Here is an 18,045-nt window from a genome sequence, read left to right as displayed (position 1 = left end):
TCCCAAAGATAATTGAGTTAGAGCCCGGGTCCCCACAACAGGTGGTATCAGAGCCATAGATCCTTTAGACTGAGATAGAATAGAATGAACGGGGTAGATTGAGTCGTCCTCCTTGCTTTTGTTGTACTAGCATGATTTATTGCTTTCCCTATTACATGTTGTCTTGTTATCTGAGTTGATTACAGCATGTAATTGCAAAGACTGAATCAGAACCGATTCTGAATCAGAGGTATATGATCAGAGGAGGACTGAGACAGACTGTATTGATTGTGTACTAATCTGTGTGATAATCAGATTATGCCTCCTCGACGAGTACCGCAACCAGTAGCAGGTCGGGCACTAGAACAGGGCAGTACTTCGAATGACCCTATGGATGTTACTGCAACCCCGATGGAGACTCTGCTGAAACGGTTTCAGTCGTTCCGACCGCCGACATTGAAGGGTACGGAAAATTCAGTTGAGTGTGAAAGCTGGTTAGATGACGTTGAGATGTTATTTGAGTCCCTTGATTATACTGATGAGCGGCGAGTGAAGTTGATTGGGCACCAATTGCAAGAGGTTTCCAAGAACTGGTGGATTACCACGAAGAGAGCCTTGGAGCATCGTGGTACAGAGGTCACTTGGAAGGTGTTCAAGACAGAGTTCTATCAGCGATTCTTTCCCGTCTCCTACCGAAAGGACAAAGGTGCTGAATTTGCCAACCTGAGACAGGGACAGCTGAACATCGAAGAATATGTTGCTAAGTTCTCCACCTTGCTCCGATTTGCTCCCCACATTGCTGGGAATGACGAGGCCGTTGCGGATCAGTTTATCAATGGCCTGAATTCGGAGATATTAACCTTGGTGAACACGGGACGACCCAACACTTTTTCTGATGCCTTGAACAGGGCAAAGGGAGCAGGAGCCGGGTTGCTTAGGCAACGAAGCACTTCTTATACCACTGAGGCTCCTAGACCACCCCAGCCCTCGGGTCAGTATCAGCAACCACCTCCCAGATTCGAGAGTGGTGGTAGCAGCAGCGGGAGGAAAGACAGTTTGAAAGTGAAGGGGAAGCAGTTCAAGAAATCAGGGAGCAGTTCGTCGAGCTCCAGTGGGCCGAGACAGACATGGTCGAGCTAGAGATCAGAGTATACAGGGGTTTACTGCAGTTCCTGTGGAGGTAGACATGCCACCGAGCAGTGTCAGGGCGTGATGGGTCGCTGCAACATTTGCAGACAGCAGGGCCACTTCGCCAAGGTCTGTCCACAGAGGGGTGCACAACAGACTCAGAGTGTAGGAGCATCTGGCTTTGTAGCTCAGCAAGAGAGGCAGGCGTCATCTGTTCATTCATTCCAGCCAGCCCCTACATCAACACAGCCCAGAGCTAGGGGTAGCCAGACGGTGAGCCAGCCGTCGAGACAGCAGGCTCGAGTGTTTGCGTTGACAGAAGAGCAGGCTCAGGATGCCCCTGATGACGTTATAGCAGGTAACTGTTCTCTTTGCGGTTATCCAGCTTATGTAATGATAGACACAGGTGCATCACATACATTCTTATCTGAGCGTTTTGCATTGACATATGCCTTGCCTATTGAGTCGTTGTCTACTGTAGTGTCTATCTCTTCTCCTTTGGGGACAGGGTTGATATCAGTGACATCAGTTAGATCGTGTTTATTACAATATGATGGGCATGAGATAGATTTAGATTGTATTGTACTTGGGTGATCTGATTTTGATTGCATTATTGGTATCGACATGCTAACCAAGTACAGAGCGACAGTAGACTATTTCCACAAGATTGTTAGATTTAGACCAGAGATGGCTGAAGAGTGGAAGTTCTACGGCAAAGGGTCTAGAGCTAGGATTCCTTTGATTTCAGTATTGTCCATGAATCGATTACTACAAAAAAGAGCAGAAGGATTCCTTGTCTATTCAGTTGATTTACTGAAATCGAGTCCTACCCTGGCAGATGTGCCAGTGGTTAGCGAGTTTGCAGATGTGTTTCCCGATGAGATTCTGGGATTGCCTCCAGTCAGAGAGGTAGATTTTAGCATCGACCTAGTAACAGGTACGGTTCCTATTTCTCGAGCTCCTTATAGAATGGCACCGATAGAGTTGAAAGAATTGAAAGAACAGCTTGAAGATTTGCTGGCCAAGGGATATATCAGACCGAGTGTATCTCCTTGGGGCGCCCCAGTACTATTCGTGCGAAAGAAAGACGGTTCGATGAGATTGTGTATCGATTACCGGCAACTGAACAAGGCAACAGTAAAGAACAAGTACCCATTGCCTCGCATCGACGATTTGTTTGATCAGTTGCAGGGATCCTCTGTCTATTCCAAGATCGACTTGCGATCTGGATATCATCAGCTGCGAGTCAAAGATTCAGATATACCGAAGACTGCATTCCGAACCAGGTATGGACATTTCGAGTTTATTGTCATGTCTTTTGGTTTAACGAATGCGCCAGCGGTGTTTATGAGTCTGATGAACCGTGTCTTTCAGTGGTATCTGGATGAGTTTGTGATTGTTTTTATAGATGATATTTTGGTTTACTCGAGAAATGAGACTGATCATGCTGAGCATTTGAGAATTGTATTGCAGACGTTAAGAAATGAGCAACTGTATGCTAAACTATCAAAGTGTGAGTTTTGGCTACGACATGTTGTCTTCTTGGGTCATATCATATCTGGAGACGGTATTTCGGTTGATCCGAGCAACGTCGAGGCAGTGATTAGTTGGCCTAGACCAACTTCTGTGCCGGAGATACGCAGTTTCATGGGTCTAGCAGGGTACTATCGACGATTTATTAAAGATTTCTCCAGTATTGCAAAACCGATTACCCAGTTGGCACAAAAGAATACTCCGTTTGTGTGGTCTGAAGATTGTGAGTCTAGCTTCTTAGAGCTGAAGAGACGACTAACTAGTACTCCAGTCCTGACGATACCTTCAGGTACGGGTGATTTCGTGCCTGGGAGTGCATTACCAAATAGTCCCGCCTATAGGAGCAATCCGGAGGAGACTAAGGAGCTTCAACTGCAGGTAAGTGAGTTGTTAGATAAGGGTTTTGTGCGTGAGTCCATGTCTCCTTGTGCTGTACCTGTTTTATTAGTTCCTAAGAAAGATGGCTCATGGCGTATGTGTATGGACTGTAGAGCAATCAATAACATAACCATTAAGTATAGGCACCCCATACCTAGACTAGATGATATGTTAGATGAATTGCATTGTGCTTGTATCTTTAGCAAAATTGATTTGAAGAGTGGCTATCATCAAATTAGGATGAGGGAAGGTGATGAGTGGAAAACTGCTTTTAAAACCAAATATGGGTTGTATGAGTGGATGGTCATGCCTTTTCGCTTAACTGATGCTCCTAGCACCTTTATGAGGTTAATGAATCATGTCTTGCGTGCACGTATAGGAAAATTTGTTGTTGTCTACTTTGATGATATCCTAGTGTATAGTAAGAATATAGAAGAGCATGTTAATCACTTGAGACTTGTACTAATCACACTAAGGGCTGTAGAGTTGTATGCTAACTTAAAGAAATGTGATTTTTGTACAAGCAAACTTGTCTTCCTTGGTTTTGTGGTAAGCTCACAGGGTATACAAGTGGATGAAGACAAGGTAAGTGCCATTCGAGATTGGCCAACGCCTACTAATGTTGGTCAAGTTCGGAGTTTTCATTGTCTTGCAAGTTTCTATAGGAGGTTTGTAAGAGATTTTATCACACTGGCAGCACCAATGACGGCGGTGATCAAGAAGAACGTTCCATTCCATTGGGGCGAGGAGCAAGAGAAGTCTTTTAATATTATTAAACAAAAGTTGATTAATGCTCCTTTACTTATGTTACCTGATTTTGCTAATACCTTTGAAATTGAATGTGATGCTTCAGGTGTAGTTATTGGGGGAGAGTTGATGCAAGGAGGGCGGCCGGTGGCGTACTTCAGTGAGAAGCTTAATGGAGCAGCGCTGAACTATCCAACATATGACAAGGAGCTCTATGCGCTTGTGAGGACTCCTGAAACGTGGCAACACTACTTGAGGCCTAAGGAGTTTGTGATTCATACGGATCATGAGTCTCTAAAGCACCTTAAGGGTCTACAAAAGCTGAACAAGCGGCATGCTATGTGGGTGGCTGGCATTCATTGAAACGTTCCCATACTTCATCAAGTACAAGCAAGGTAAGGAGAATGTAGTTGCCGACGCACTATCACGGAGGTACGTACTAATCTCTACCTTAGAGTCTAAAATTTTGGGGTTTGAGCATGTGAAAGAGTTGTATGTGCTGGATGAGGATTTTAAGAGTGTGTTTGAAACTTGTATGCATGGACCACATGAAAAATTCTATTTGCATCATGGTTTCTTATTTGGAGAAGATAGGTTGTGCATTTCTAAATCTTCAGTTCGTGAATTACTTGTTAGGGAGGCACATGGGGGTGGCTTGATGGGGCATTTTGGTGTGGCTAAAACTTTAAGTGCGTTGCATGAACATTTCTATTGGCCACATATGAAACGTGATGTTGAGCGTGTTTGTGAATAGTGCATAACTTGTAGACAAGCTAAGTCTAGGATACAACCACATGGATTGTATACACCACTTCCGGTCCCTAGTGAACCTTGGGTTGATATTTCTATGAACTTTGTTTTGGGGTTGCCTAGGACAAAGAAGGGGAGGGATTCTATATTTGTTGTTGTGGATAGATTTTCTAAAATGGCACATTTTATTGCTTGTCACAAAACTGATGATGCCTCTCACATTGCGGATTTGTTCTTTAGAGAAGTCGTTAGGTTGCATGGCATGCCTAGGACTATTGTTTCTGACCGTGATGTTAAGTTTTTGAGTTACTTCTGGAAAATGTTGTGGGCTAAACTTGGCACAAAATTGTTGTTTTCTACTACATGTCATCCTCAAACGGATGGACAGACTGAAGTTGTTAATAGAACTTTAGGGACACTTTTGCGTGCTATTCTTAAGAAAATTTTAAAGAATTGGGAAGATTGTTTACCATTTGTTGAGTTTGCTTATAATCGTTGTGTGCATTCTACTACAAATTATTCGCCATTTGAAATTGTATATGGTTTTAATCCTTTGACTCCGTTGGATTTGATGTCTTTACCTGTGAGTGAAAGGTTGAACGTGGACGGCAAAAAGAAGGCTGAATTTGTTAGGAGGTTGCATGAAAAGGTCAAGGCCAACATTGAGAAGAGAAATGAGCAATATGCCAAGCAAGCCAACAAAGGGAAGAAGAAGGTGATCTTTGAGAAAGGTGATTGGGTGTGGCTCCACTTGCGGAAGGAAAGGTTCCCCGAGAAGCGTCGTTCAAAGCTACTACCTAGGGGCGATGGACCATTTCAAATTCTAGAAAGGATCAATGACAACGCCTACAAACTCGATCTACCAGGTGAGTACAATGTGAGTTCCACTTTCAATGTTAGTGATTTGTCATTGTTTGATGTAGGTGATGAACAAGATTTGAGGACAAATCCTTTTCAAAAAGGGGAGGATGATGCAAACATGGGTGATCGAGCGCCAAGGAAAGCATGGGATCCTTTGCTGTTGCCGGAGGGACCGATCACGAGAGGACGGATGAAGAAGTTTAAGGAGGCACTATAGGGAGTCATGAGCAATCAAGGAGGGCTTACGTGCAAGGAGCAAAGTGCCGAAGGGTTCGTGATGCATGGGAGTGAGTTCGGGAACCAAAAGAACGTTATTCAAGCAGTCCAGAGCCTACACGGACCCGAGCACGGACCTGTACACGGGGTCCGTGTCCATTACAGCCGAGAATGAAGAAATCCAGAGTGTACACGGACCTGAGCACGGACCTGTACACGGGGTCCGTGTACCTCACAGTGCCTACACGGACCTAGCCCCGGACGTCTACATGGGGTCCGTGTACTTTGCGGTTTTGCGAGATTTTATTCCTTCTTTAGAGTTTTATTTTTTTGGGAGACTAGATATTGTTATCCTTTTTATATTAAAAGATGATATGGACGAAAATCAACACACTATTGACATTATTATTGATTGAATATCAAAGTTTTTGATTTTTCTCTCAACTTTTCAAGGCTTTAGCTTTGTTTTAAAAAAATCAAACTTATCAAAGTTTTAACTTTGTGGCGTTTGTCGATCGTGTCTTGCGCGGATTGTCAAAGACGAGTTCTTTGAAGGTTCGATTGTTTCTTTTGTGATTGTTTATTACTAAACCGCGTCGTTTAGGGGTGAATATCACGTAATTGCTTGAATCAAAAGATCGGGACATCGTAACAACGATCCTTGTTCGTTATAGAATAGAGGACGTGATTTATATTTAATCGCGTTTGCTTTTCATCGTACGAGGATTCATATCATAAATTTTTCTCCATCATTCATTTAGCAAAATACATGATATTTTAAAACTTCACATGTTCACTAAACCCAAAACAAAAGTGACATGACCAAACAAAATCTTTGCCATTGCCTTTTATATGACTTCCCTTGCCTCAGACAATCCGCTTCAATCTTTTTTATCGCCTGCATCACATGATATTAACTGGAATGAGATAAAACTCAGTAAGCAGAAAGCTGTACATAACAAATACATATACATAGGCTTGGCTTGGAACATGGCTATATGAATGGCAATGAACAATGAATCAATGACAATAAACAATGACTAATACCATCTTCAAGGAACAATAGATAACAAAGCAATATAGATGGTATTTCATGGCATGAATTAAAGGAAAGAAAATGACAGTTCTGTGACCTGTGACCTTTGGCAAGTATCTCTTTGATATAAATATCAAAACTGTGAGGGATACTTCATAATCATTAATTGGCCAATGACATGCATGAATTACTATCATTCCTGGGCTTTAATCATAGGAAATCTCATTGAGGCATTTAAATAAACACTTGGTAGGCACAATGGTGCATTAGATCCTTAATCAATAAATTCAATGGAAATGCTTGAACAATGAACATATAAAAATATATAGATCAACTATATAACAATGAAAGTAGATAATTAGCAATAACATGGCTTCATACATATAAAATCATGTGAGCACTTGAGAGGAAGCTTCTACTTACAACCACAAGCACAATTGATGCAGACACGGGTGATCGAGCGCCAAGGAAAGCATGGGATCCTCTGGAGTTGCCGGAGAGACCGATCACGAGAGGACGACTGAAGAAGTTTAAGGAGGCACTGCAGGGAGTCATGAGCAATCAAGGAGGGCTTACGTGCAAGGATCAAAGTGCCGAAGGGTTCTTGATGCATGGGAGTGAGTTCGGGAACCAAAAGAACGTTATTCAAGCAGTCCAGAACCTACACGGACCTGTACACGGGGTCCGTGTCCATTACAGCCGAGAATGAAGAAATCCAGAGTGCACACGGACCCGAGCACGGACCTGTACACGAGGTCTGTGTACCTCACAGTGCCTACACGGACCTAGCTCCGGACGTCTACACGGGGTCCGTGTAATTTGCGGTTTTGCGAGATTTTATTCCTTCTTTAGAGTTTTATTTTTATGGGAGACTAGATATTGTTATCTTTTTTATATTAATAGATGATATGGACGAAAATAAACACATTATTCACATTATTATTGATTGAATATCAAACTTTGAGATTTTTCTCTCAACTTTCAAGGCTTTTGCTTTGTAATCAGAAATCAAACTTATCAAAGTTTTTAACTTTGTGGCGTTTGTCGATCGTTCTTACGCGGATTGTCAAGGGCGTGTTCTTTGAAAGTTCGTTATAGTGTTGATTGTTTTCTTTGTGATTATTTGTTGCTAAACTTTTCATAGTTTAGAGGTGAAAATCACGCACACATTTGATTCAAAAGATCGGGACACAACACGAATCCCTTTTAACATTATTGAATTGAGGGCACGGTTCTAGAATAATTGTGTTTGCTTTTCTTACGTACGTGGATTCATATAATTCGGTATCAGAGCTTTTGGTTAATTGAATTCAAGTAAGTTTATCCTTCGTTCTATTATCAGATCTAATTATCCTTTAGTTCCGTTTTCAGATCTGTTTTGTTCTATTATTCTTCGTCGTTCGTGAATCTGTGATACACGAAATTTTGTGTCTTATTTATTTTTTTTTGAATTTTCGGAATTCTAAGAGTAAAAAAAAAAATACCAAAAATCCGAAAATTCACCATTAATTCTTTTTTGTATTTTGTTCTATTCTTTTTTGTGAGTCATATACAAGTGTCTTACACAGTCAAAAAAAAAATTCTTTACCTTCAAATTGCTTGTCTACGCAGTCTAAGTGAGTCGATCACAATTGTTCACAAGTTGAACTTGATTGTTTGATATTCAAATACAAAGCTTGAATGCACTTTCGAGAGAAACATCAAATTCGAGTGGAAACATTTGAGTGTGAGTGTTAGTTCATTGGAGTGACTAGTGAGTATTTGTTGTGAGCAAAAAAATACGAGTGGAGAGACGAGTGATTTTCTTTGGAGTGACACTGAGAATTTTGGGTGAGTCATATTTTGTTTTCTACTAACGTTTTTCTTGCAGGTACAAATCTGAAATTTAAATGGAGAGGGAGGTAGGAGACAGTTCTAACCAAGGGTTATCTAAGGTCCAAATGGAGGCATTGTTTGGGCATATTTCTAAGATGATGAGGGTGGAGTTGGAGCCGTTACATGAGAGGATAAGTAGGCTTGAAGTTAGTACTAGTGGAGCTAAATCTAAGCCTAAGGCTTTGGGTAGAGGAGAAGAAGATGAAGAGTATGATTTAGGAGGAGAAGAGGAGAGCCAAAGTGACAATTGGGGTAGGAATGGAAGAGGTAGAGGATTTGGTAGAGGAAGGAGGGAAGCCACGCGGGGTAGATACAATGACGGGAATAGAGAGGATGGTAATATGGGTAGTATTAAGATGAAGATTCCTTCGTTCCATGGGAAATCTGATCAGGAGGCATACTTAGAATGGGAAAAGAGGGTAGTGTTCGTGTTTGAATGTCACCACTACTCCGAACAAAAGAAGGTTAGGTTGGCGGTGGGCGAATTTCTAGACTATGCTCTCATTTGGTGGGATCAATTAGTGACCACTAGAAGGAGGTATAATGAGAGACCCATTGAATCTTGGGATGAGATGAAGAAGATCATGAGGAAGAGGTTTGTGCCCAACCACTACTATAGGGAGATGTTTAAGAGGCTACAAACTTTGAGGCAAGGGATGAAAAGTGTTGAGGACTACTATAAGGAGATGGAAGTAGTCATGATTAGGGCCAATATTGAGGAAGATAATGAGGCGACCATGGCACGTTTTCTTTGTGGTTTGAACAGGGAAATCCAAGATCAAGTTGAGCTTCGGCACTGCTTGGATCTAGATGAGATGGTGCAAATGGCCATAAAAGTGGAGCAACAACTCAAAAGGCGTGGAGATGGCCACAACAATCCAACTGGGGGTTCATCATTTTCATGGCGTTCAAATGTGGTGAAACGTGAGGAGAACAAGGCGGTGACCAAGCCCAAATTTGAGACCAAACAAGAGGCGCCCAAACAAGGAGTGCACGGTAAATCTGAAACTCCTTCTAATCGATCTAGAGATGTTAAATGTTTTAGGTGTCAAGGGTTAGGTCATATTTCTAGTGAATGTCCTAATAAAAGGGTAATGATTCTAAATGACTATGATGAGTATGAGTCTCATAGTGAGGGTGATGAAGATGAGATGCCTGCGTTAGAGGATCCTGATGAGGAATGTGAGGCGGTTGTAGGTGAAACACTAGTGACTAGGCATATCATGAGTGCCCAAGTCAAGGAGGAGGAGACTAACCAAAGGGAGAACTTGTTCCATACTAGGTGTTTTGTAAAACAAAAAGTTTGCAATCTAATCATAGATGGGGGGAGTTGTACTAATGTGGCTAGTGTTGAAATAGTGGAAAAATTGGGGTTACCTACATTAAAGCACCCTCAACCATATAGGCTTCAATGGTTGAATGATTGTGTGGTAGTGAAGATTAACAAACAAGTGCTAGTGCCTTTTTCTATTGGGAAATATGTGGATGAGGTCTTGTGTGATGTGGTACCGATGCAGGCTTGTCATATCTTGTTGGGTAGACTGTGGCAATATGACAGACGAGTGACACATGATGGGTACAAGAATAGGTATTCATTTGTATTGAAGAAAGAATCCATTGTATTACTTCTTTTGTCCCCAAAGCAAGTGATGGAGGACAAATTAAAAAAAAATAAGAGAGATGAGGCCGAAAAAAGAGTGAACTAAAAAGTGAGATGGCCTTTGAAAATAAAAATGAAATGGCTGAAAAAAAGAGTGGTCAAAAGAGTGAGACAGCCTTACAAAAGAAAAATGAGAGTAAAGAAATTGAGAGGAAAGAGGCCAAAAAGAAATCATATATGGCCCAAAAAGGTGAGTTGAAACAATTGATGCACACGCATGAATCACTTGTGTTGATTTTTTATAAGGAGATCCTCTTTAACACAAGTGATATAGCCGGGTCCCTTCCGAGCATTGTTGTTTCACTTTTTCAGGAATTTGAAGATGTATTTCCGGAGGAGTTACCTCAAGGCTTACCACCATTGAGGGGAATCGAGCACCAAATCGATTTCGTGTCTGGGAGTGCATTGCCAAATCGTCCCGCCTATAGGAGCAATCCGGAGGAGACAAAGGAGCTTCAACGGCAGGTAAGTGAGTTGTTAGATAAGGGTTTTGTGCGTGAGTCCATGTCCCCTTGTGATGTGCCTGTTTTATTAGTTCCTAAGAAAGATGGCGAATGTGTGTGGACTGTAGAGCAATCAATAACATAACCATTAAGTATAGGCATCCTATACCTAGACTAGATGATATGTTAGATGAATTGCATGGTGCTTGTATCTTTAGCAAAATTGATTTGAAGAGTGGCTATCATCAAATTAGGATGAGGGAAGGTGATGAGTGTAAAACTTCTTTTAAAACCAACTATGGGTTATATGAGTGGATGGCAATGTCATTTGGCCTAACTAACGCTCCTAGCACCTTTATGAGGTTAATGAATCATGTCTTGCGCGCACACATAGGAAAATTTGTTGTGGTTTACTTTTATGACATCCTTGTGTATAGTAAGAATCTAGAAGAGCATGTTAATCACTTGAGACTTGTACTAATCACACTAAGGGCTGAAAATTTGTATGCTAACTTAAAGAAATGTGATTTTTGTACAAGCAAACTTGTATTCCTTTGTTTTGTGGTAAGCTCACAGGGTATACAAGTGGATGAAGACAAGGTAAGTGCTATTCGAGATTGGCCGACGCCTAATACTGTTGGTCAAGTTCGGAGTTTTCATGGTCTTGCAAGCTTCTATAGGAGGTTTGTAAAAGATTTTAGCACCCTGGCAGCACCAATGACGGCGGTTATCAAGAAGAACGTTCCACTCCATTGGAAGAGGAGCAAGAGAAGTCTTTTAATATTATTAAACAAAAGTTAATTAATGCTCCTTTACTTGTTTTACCTGATTTTGCTAATACCTTTGAAATTGAATGTGATGCTTTAGGTGTAGGTATCGGTGGAGTGTTGATGCAAGGAGGGCGGCCGGTGGCGTACTTCAGTGAGAAGCTTAATGGAGCAGCGCTGAACTATCCAACATATGACAAGGAGCTCTATGCGCTTGTGAGGACTCTTGAAACGTGGCAACACTACTTGAGGCCTAAGGAGTTTGTGATTTATACGGATCATGAGTCTCTAAAGCACCTTAAGGGTCAACAAAAGCTGAACAAGCACAATGCTAAGTTGGTGGCATTCATTGAAACGTTACCATACATCATCAAGTACAAACAAGGTAAGGAAAATGTAGTGGCCGACGCACTATCAAGGAGGTACGTACTAATCTCTACCTTGGAGTCTAAAATTTTGTGGTTTGAGCATGTGAAAGAATTATATGTACTAGACGAGGATTTTAAGGAAGTATTTGAAACTTGTATGCATGGTCCACATGAAAAATTCTATTTGCATAATGGTTTCTTGTTTAGAGAAGATAGGTTTTGCATCCCTAAATCATCCATTCGTGAATTACTTGTTAGGGAAGCACATGGGGGTGGTTTGATGGGACACTTTGGTGTGGCAAAAACCTTGAATGCTTTGCATGAACATTTTTATTGGCCACATATGAAGCGTGATGTTGAGCGAGTTTGAGATAAGTGCATAACTTGTAGGCAAGCTAAGTCTAGGACACAACCACATGGATTGTATACACATCTTCCTGTTCCTAATGAACCATGGATTGACATTTCTATGGACTTTGTTTTTGGGTTGCCTAGGACTAAGAAGGGGAGGGATTCGATATTTGTTGTTGTTGATAGATTTTCTAAGATGGCACATTTTATTGCTTGTCACAAAACTGATGATGCCTCTCACATTGCGGATTTGTTCTTTAGAGAAGTCGTTAGGTTGCATGGCATGCCTAGGACTATTGTTTCTGACCGTGATGTTAAGTTTTTGAGTTACTTTTGGAAAACGTTGTGGGCTAAACTTGGCACAAAATTGTTGTTTTCTACTACATGTCATCCTCAAACGGATGGACAGACTGAAGTTGTTAATAGAACTTTAGGGACACTTTTGCGTGCTATTCTTAAGAAGAACTTAAAGAATTGGGAAGATTGTTTACCATTTGTTGAGTTTGCTTATAATCGTTGTGTGCATTCTTCTACAAATTATTCGACATTTGAAATTGTATATGGTTTTAATCCTTTGACTCCGTTGGATTTGCTGTCTTTACCTGTGAGTGAAAGGTTGAACATGGACGGCAAAAAGAAGGCTGAATTTGTTAGGGGGTTGCATGAAAAGGTCAAGGCCAACATTGAGAAGAGAAATGAGCAATATGCCAAACAAGACAACAAAGGGAGAAGAAGGTGATCTTTGAGAAAGGTGATTGGGTGTGGCTCCACTTGCGGAAGGAAAGGTTCCCCGAGAAGCATCGTTCAAAGCTACTACCTAGGGGCGATGGACCATTTCAAATTCTAGAAAGGATCAATGACAACGCCTACAAACTCGATCTATCAGGTGAGCACAATGTGAGTTCCGATTTCAATGTTAGTGATTTGTCATTGTTTGATGTAGCTAACGAACAAGATTTGAGGACAAATCCTTTTCAAGAAGGGGAGGATGATGCAAACACAGGTGATCGAGCGCCAAGGAAAGCATGGGATCCTTTGGAGTTGCCGGAGGAACCGATCACGGGAGGACGACTGAAGAAGTTTAAGGAGGCACTGCAGGGAGTCATGAGCAATCAAGGAGGGCTTACGTGCAAGGAGCAAAGTGCCGAAGGGTTCGTGATGCATGGGAGTGAGTTCGGGAACCAAAAGAACGTTATTCAAGCAGTCCAGAGCCTACACGGACCTGTACACGGGGTCCGTGTCCATTACAGCCGAGAATGAAGAAATCTAGAGTGTACACGGACCCGAGCACGGACCTGTACATGGGGTCTGTGTACATCATAGTGCCTACACGGACCTAGCTCCGGACGTCTACACGAGGTCCGTGTACTTTGTGATTTTGCGAGATTTTATTCCTTCTTTAGAGTTTTATTTTTTTGGGAGACTAGATATTGTTAACTTTGAGAATTGATTCCATTTCATTGTCATTGATGTACTCTTTCTTCCTATCTATGTTAATGTGAGCTTATGTGTAGGACATGCCTCCCAAGCGAAAGACTATTGAAGGGGACGATAGGACCCCTCCCATTGATAAGACTGTAAAAGTTGTAGATGAATTTAGTAGGCTATTGAAACAACAAGCGAAGGTTCATGGTGAGCAAATCCAGCAGTTACTGAGCATGCATACCTCGACTCAGTGTCATGGTCGTGGAAGAGTTCAAGGCACAACGGAAAGTTCTGAAGATGGTGCATATGATCGTTTCAGACGTATGAACCCTCCAGAGTTTATAGGTGGTGCCGATCCACTCGTAGCTCTTGAATGGGTCAAATCATTGGAGGCTATATTTGATTACTTGAAGTTCATTGATCAAGACAAGGTTAGTTGTGCTGTCTTTAAGTTAGTCAAAGCTGCTCGCATCTGGTGGGAAGCTACGAAAGTGACTGTAAATGTTCACGAGTTAAAATGGGATGAGTTCAAAGAGTTATTTTACGCCAAATACTTTTCACGTGAAGTAAAAGCCAAGAAGGTGAAGGAATTTCTGGAATTGAAGCAAGATGCTTTGTCTGTTACTGAATATACGTTGAAGTTTGAGGAAGGATGTGTTTTTGTTCCTTTTATTGCTGAGAATGATAAAGATAAAGGAGAACACTTCCTTCGAGGGTTGAAGCCAGAAATTCGAAGAGATGTGCATATGTCCAAGGTAGTCACGTATCAAGATATTGTGGAGCGAGCTTTGCTTGCGGAACATGATGAGCAAGAAATTGAGAAAGAGAGGCAATTAAGAAGGCAAGCTTTCCAGGCTAGAGGACAAGGTGCAAATGCAAATGTTCGTGGTGGCCACAAAGGGTAAGATGGAGCAGCGCTCTAAACCTCCTGTGCCTTCTTCTGATTTGAACGACCGGTATGTCCTAAGTGTGGAAAGCCACACACGGCACTGAAATGTCCTCTCTCCTCAGGCAAAGGAAAAGTCCAGGGCAGAATTTTTGCTATGACGAAGGAAAGTCTTAATCCTGATTCTTCTGTGATATCAGGTAATCTTTTAATCTATGGCAAAGAATCAATTACATTGATTGACACTGGTGCAACCCATTCTTTTATGTCTGAAGTGTATATGCATTCTATATCTGTGGAACCTACTGTTATGCCATTGCACTTCACTATTATGTTGCCTTTTGGTGATGAGATTTGTCCTACTAGTATTCTTAAGGCATGTCCCGTACAGATGGGTACGAGATTGTTGTTTGCTGATCTTATTGTTATTCCGATGGTTGCATTCGATGTTATATTGGGTATGGATTGGTTATCTGTGTATCGTGCGTTGATTGATTGTGTGGGCAAGACGGTGAAATTTTTAGCCGATAACCATGATAGTGATGTTTTTGTTGGTCTAGTCTCTTCGGTGGATATTCCTATTATTTCTTGCCTTCAAGCTAATAAGTTGTTGCACAAAGGTTGTATGGGTTATCTAGCTTCAGTGGTTGATGTGCGAAAGGAAAGTAATTTGCAATTTCAGGACATTGATGTGGTTCAGGATTATCCTGATGTTTTTGCTGATGCTGTGCCTGGTTTACCACTTGATCGAAAGGTGGAGTTTGTTATTGACTTAATTCCAAGTACAGCTCCAATTTCCAAGTCTCCATACAGAATGGCTCCTACTGAAATGAAAGAATTGAAGACTCAATTGCAGGAGCTATTATCTAAAGGTTTTATCTGACCTAGTTCCTCACCGTGGGGAGCTCCAGTTTTGTACGTAAAGAAGAAGGATGGATCATTGCGATTATGTATTGACTACCGAGAACTCAACAAGGTAACAGTGAAGAATAAATATCCTTTGCCACGCATTGATGATCTCTTTGATCAATTGCAAGGAGCAGCAATATTTTCGAAGATCGACCTTCGGTCCGGTTACCATCAACTGAAGCTGAAAAATGAGGACATACCAAAGACTGCGTTTAGAACGAGGTATGGCCATTATGAATTTTCGGTGATGTCGTTTGGGCTAACCAATGCTCCTTCAGTTTTTATGGATTTGATGAATCGTGTCTTTAAGCCGTATTTGGTTACTTTTGTCATTGTTTTTATTGTTGACATCTTGATCTACTCAAAGACACGAGAACTCCATCGTGAGCATTTGAGGATTGTGTTGCAGCTGTTGAGGGATAAGCAATTGTATGCCAAGTTAAAGAAATGTGAGTTCTGGTTAGAGCATGTGGCATTTTTGGGCCATATTGTTTCGAAAGAAGGAATATCTGTTGATCCATACAAGACTGAGTCCATCAAGCAATGGTCCATTCCAAAGACAGTTTCAGAGGTAAGGAGTTTTCTTGGTTTAGCAGGGTATTACAGACGGTTCATAGCGATCTTTTCGAAGATAGCATTGCCACTGACGAGTTTGACACGGAAGGCTACCGAGTTCGAATGGACCATCGAGAGCCAAAGAGCATTCCAAACATTGAAAGATAAGTTGACTTCTGCTCCTGTTTTAGTACTTCCTCGTGGTACTGAAGATTTTGTTGTATATGCAGATGCTTCAAAGCAGGGGTTAGGTGCCGTGTTGATGCAGCGTGGGAAAGTGATAGCATATGCTTCTCGTCAGTTGAAGGAATACAAGAAGAACTATCCCACTCATGACTTGGAGTTGGTTGCTGTGGTTTTTGCTTTAAAGATTTGGCGGCATTATTTAAATGGTGAAAAATGTGAAATATTTACAGATCACAAAAATTTGAGTTATTTGTTTTCGCAGAAGGATTTGAATATGCTGCAGCGGATATGGTTAGAACTGGTGAAAGACTACGATTGCACCATTAGCTATCATCTTGGAAAAGCTAATGTGGTTGCGGATACTTTGAGTCGCAAATCGAGTTTTTTATTGGGTTTCTAAACCTTTGCTGCTTGATTTGCAAAGAAATGAGATCAATTTGTTATCTTCAGGTACAGTTGCTCGATTGTCTGTTCTAGTTATTCACTCAACTTTATTTGATCGAATTTTGAAGGGACAACAGCTGGATGCTCAGTTATTAGAGTTGAAGAGGAAAAGTGATCTGACAGGAGTTTCTGAATTTGGGTCGAATCATGATGGGTTACTGACCTTTCGAGGCAGGATATGTGTTCCTATGGGTGATGACATTCGAAAAGAGGTACTTTTTGAAGCTCATACAGCGCCATATTCTGTACATCCAGGTAGTACCAAGATGTACCAAGATCTTCGACGTCTTTACTGGTGGCCAGGTATGAAGAAAGATATCATGTTATTTGTTTCTGAATGTCTAACCTGTCAGCAGGTTAAGATTGAGCACCAGAGACCAACGGGATTGTTGCAATCCTTGCCTATACCGCAATGGAAGTGGGAGCATATAACTATGGATTTTGTTGTTGGGTTGCCAAGGACTCAGAAAGGCTTCAATTCTATTTGGGTAATCGTGGATCGATTGACCAAGTCATCACATTTTCTTCCTGTCAAGACGACTTATTCTATGAATCAATATGCTGAGGCGTATATTCAAGAGATTGTGAGACTTCATGGGATACCGGTGACGATAGTTTCAGATCGTGATCCAAGGTTTACATCCGAGTTTTGGAAGAGTTTGCATCGAGCTTTGGGAATGAAATTGGCTTTTAGCACCACGTATCATCCTCAAAGTGACGGTCAATCAGAAACGGTTATCCAAATTCTTGAAGATATGCTAAGGGCTTGTACGATTGATTTCCCGGGAAGTTGGGATTCTAAGTTGCCTTTGGTAGAGTTCACATATAATAACAGTTTCCAGTCTTCAATCGGCATGGCACCTTAGGAAGCTTTATACGAAAGAAAGTGCCTCTCTCCTTTGTATTGGGAAGAGGTAGGTGAAAGAAAGATGTTGGGCCTGGAGTTGGTTCAACAGACAGCAGATGTTGTGGCCTTGATCCAAGAAAGAATGAAGACAGCTCAGTCTAGACAGAAGAGTTATGCTGATGTTCGTCGGCGGCCTTTGGCATTCGAGGTTGGTGATCATATATTTATTGCTACTACTTAAATTATAATTCACCCAAGTGTAGGTTGTCTGCAAGTAATATATTTCGTAAGTACGAGATCGATCCACAGAGAGGTTATTTTAAGTTTAAATTTATTAATTTATAGATTACCAAATACAAGAACGAAGTTTATAAATTATAAATTTTGTCAAGACTCGAGAATTTATTCTTGGTTTATGCAATATTGTTTAACTAAAAGTAAAACAAAGGAAACCACCATAAATAATGGTTCCAAGAAAATAAAAATATTTAAACACACACGTAATATAATATAGTTCCCACTATAGAAAATACCGAATTCACCGATATTTTATATATGGTACCTATGATTATATATATAACTATATAAATATATAACTGCATAAAATAAATGTTAAATTAAATCATTATATTTCATTTAGAACAACCGGCAGAGCCACGCTATTGCCTAAATGAAATATATGATTTAATAAGTTAGTTGCG

The 18,045-nt window shown here is 41.1% G+C and overlaps 1 pseudogene; it reads left to right on the top strand.

Moving 5' to 3' along the window:
- LOC140981605 (uncharacterized) overlaps window positions 1-14,422 on the top strand; it is a 38,944-nt pseudogene extending 24,522 nt beyond the window's left edge.
- The last annotated feature ends 3,623 nt before the right edge of the window (window positions 14,423-18,045 follow it).

Source organism: Primulina huaijiensis, chromosome 7 (genome assembly GCF_012295235.1).
Source record: "Primulina huaijiensis isolate GDHJ02 chromosome 7, ASM1229523v2, whole genome shotgun sequence".
In the NCBI taxonomy this organism is placed as follows: domain Eukaryota; kingdom Viridiplantae; phylum Streptophyta; class Magnoliopsida; order Lamiales; family Gesneriaceae; genus Primulina; species Primulina huaijiensis.
Note: the sequence above shows the minus strand (reverse complement) of the source record. Positions and strands in the feature narration are given on the sequence as shown.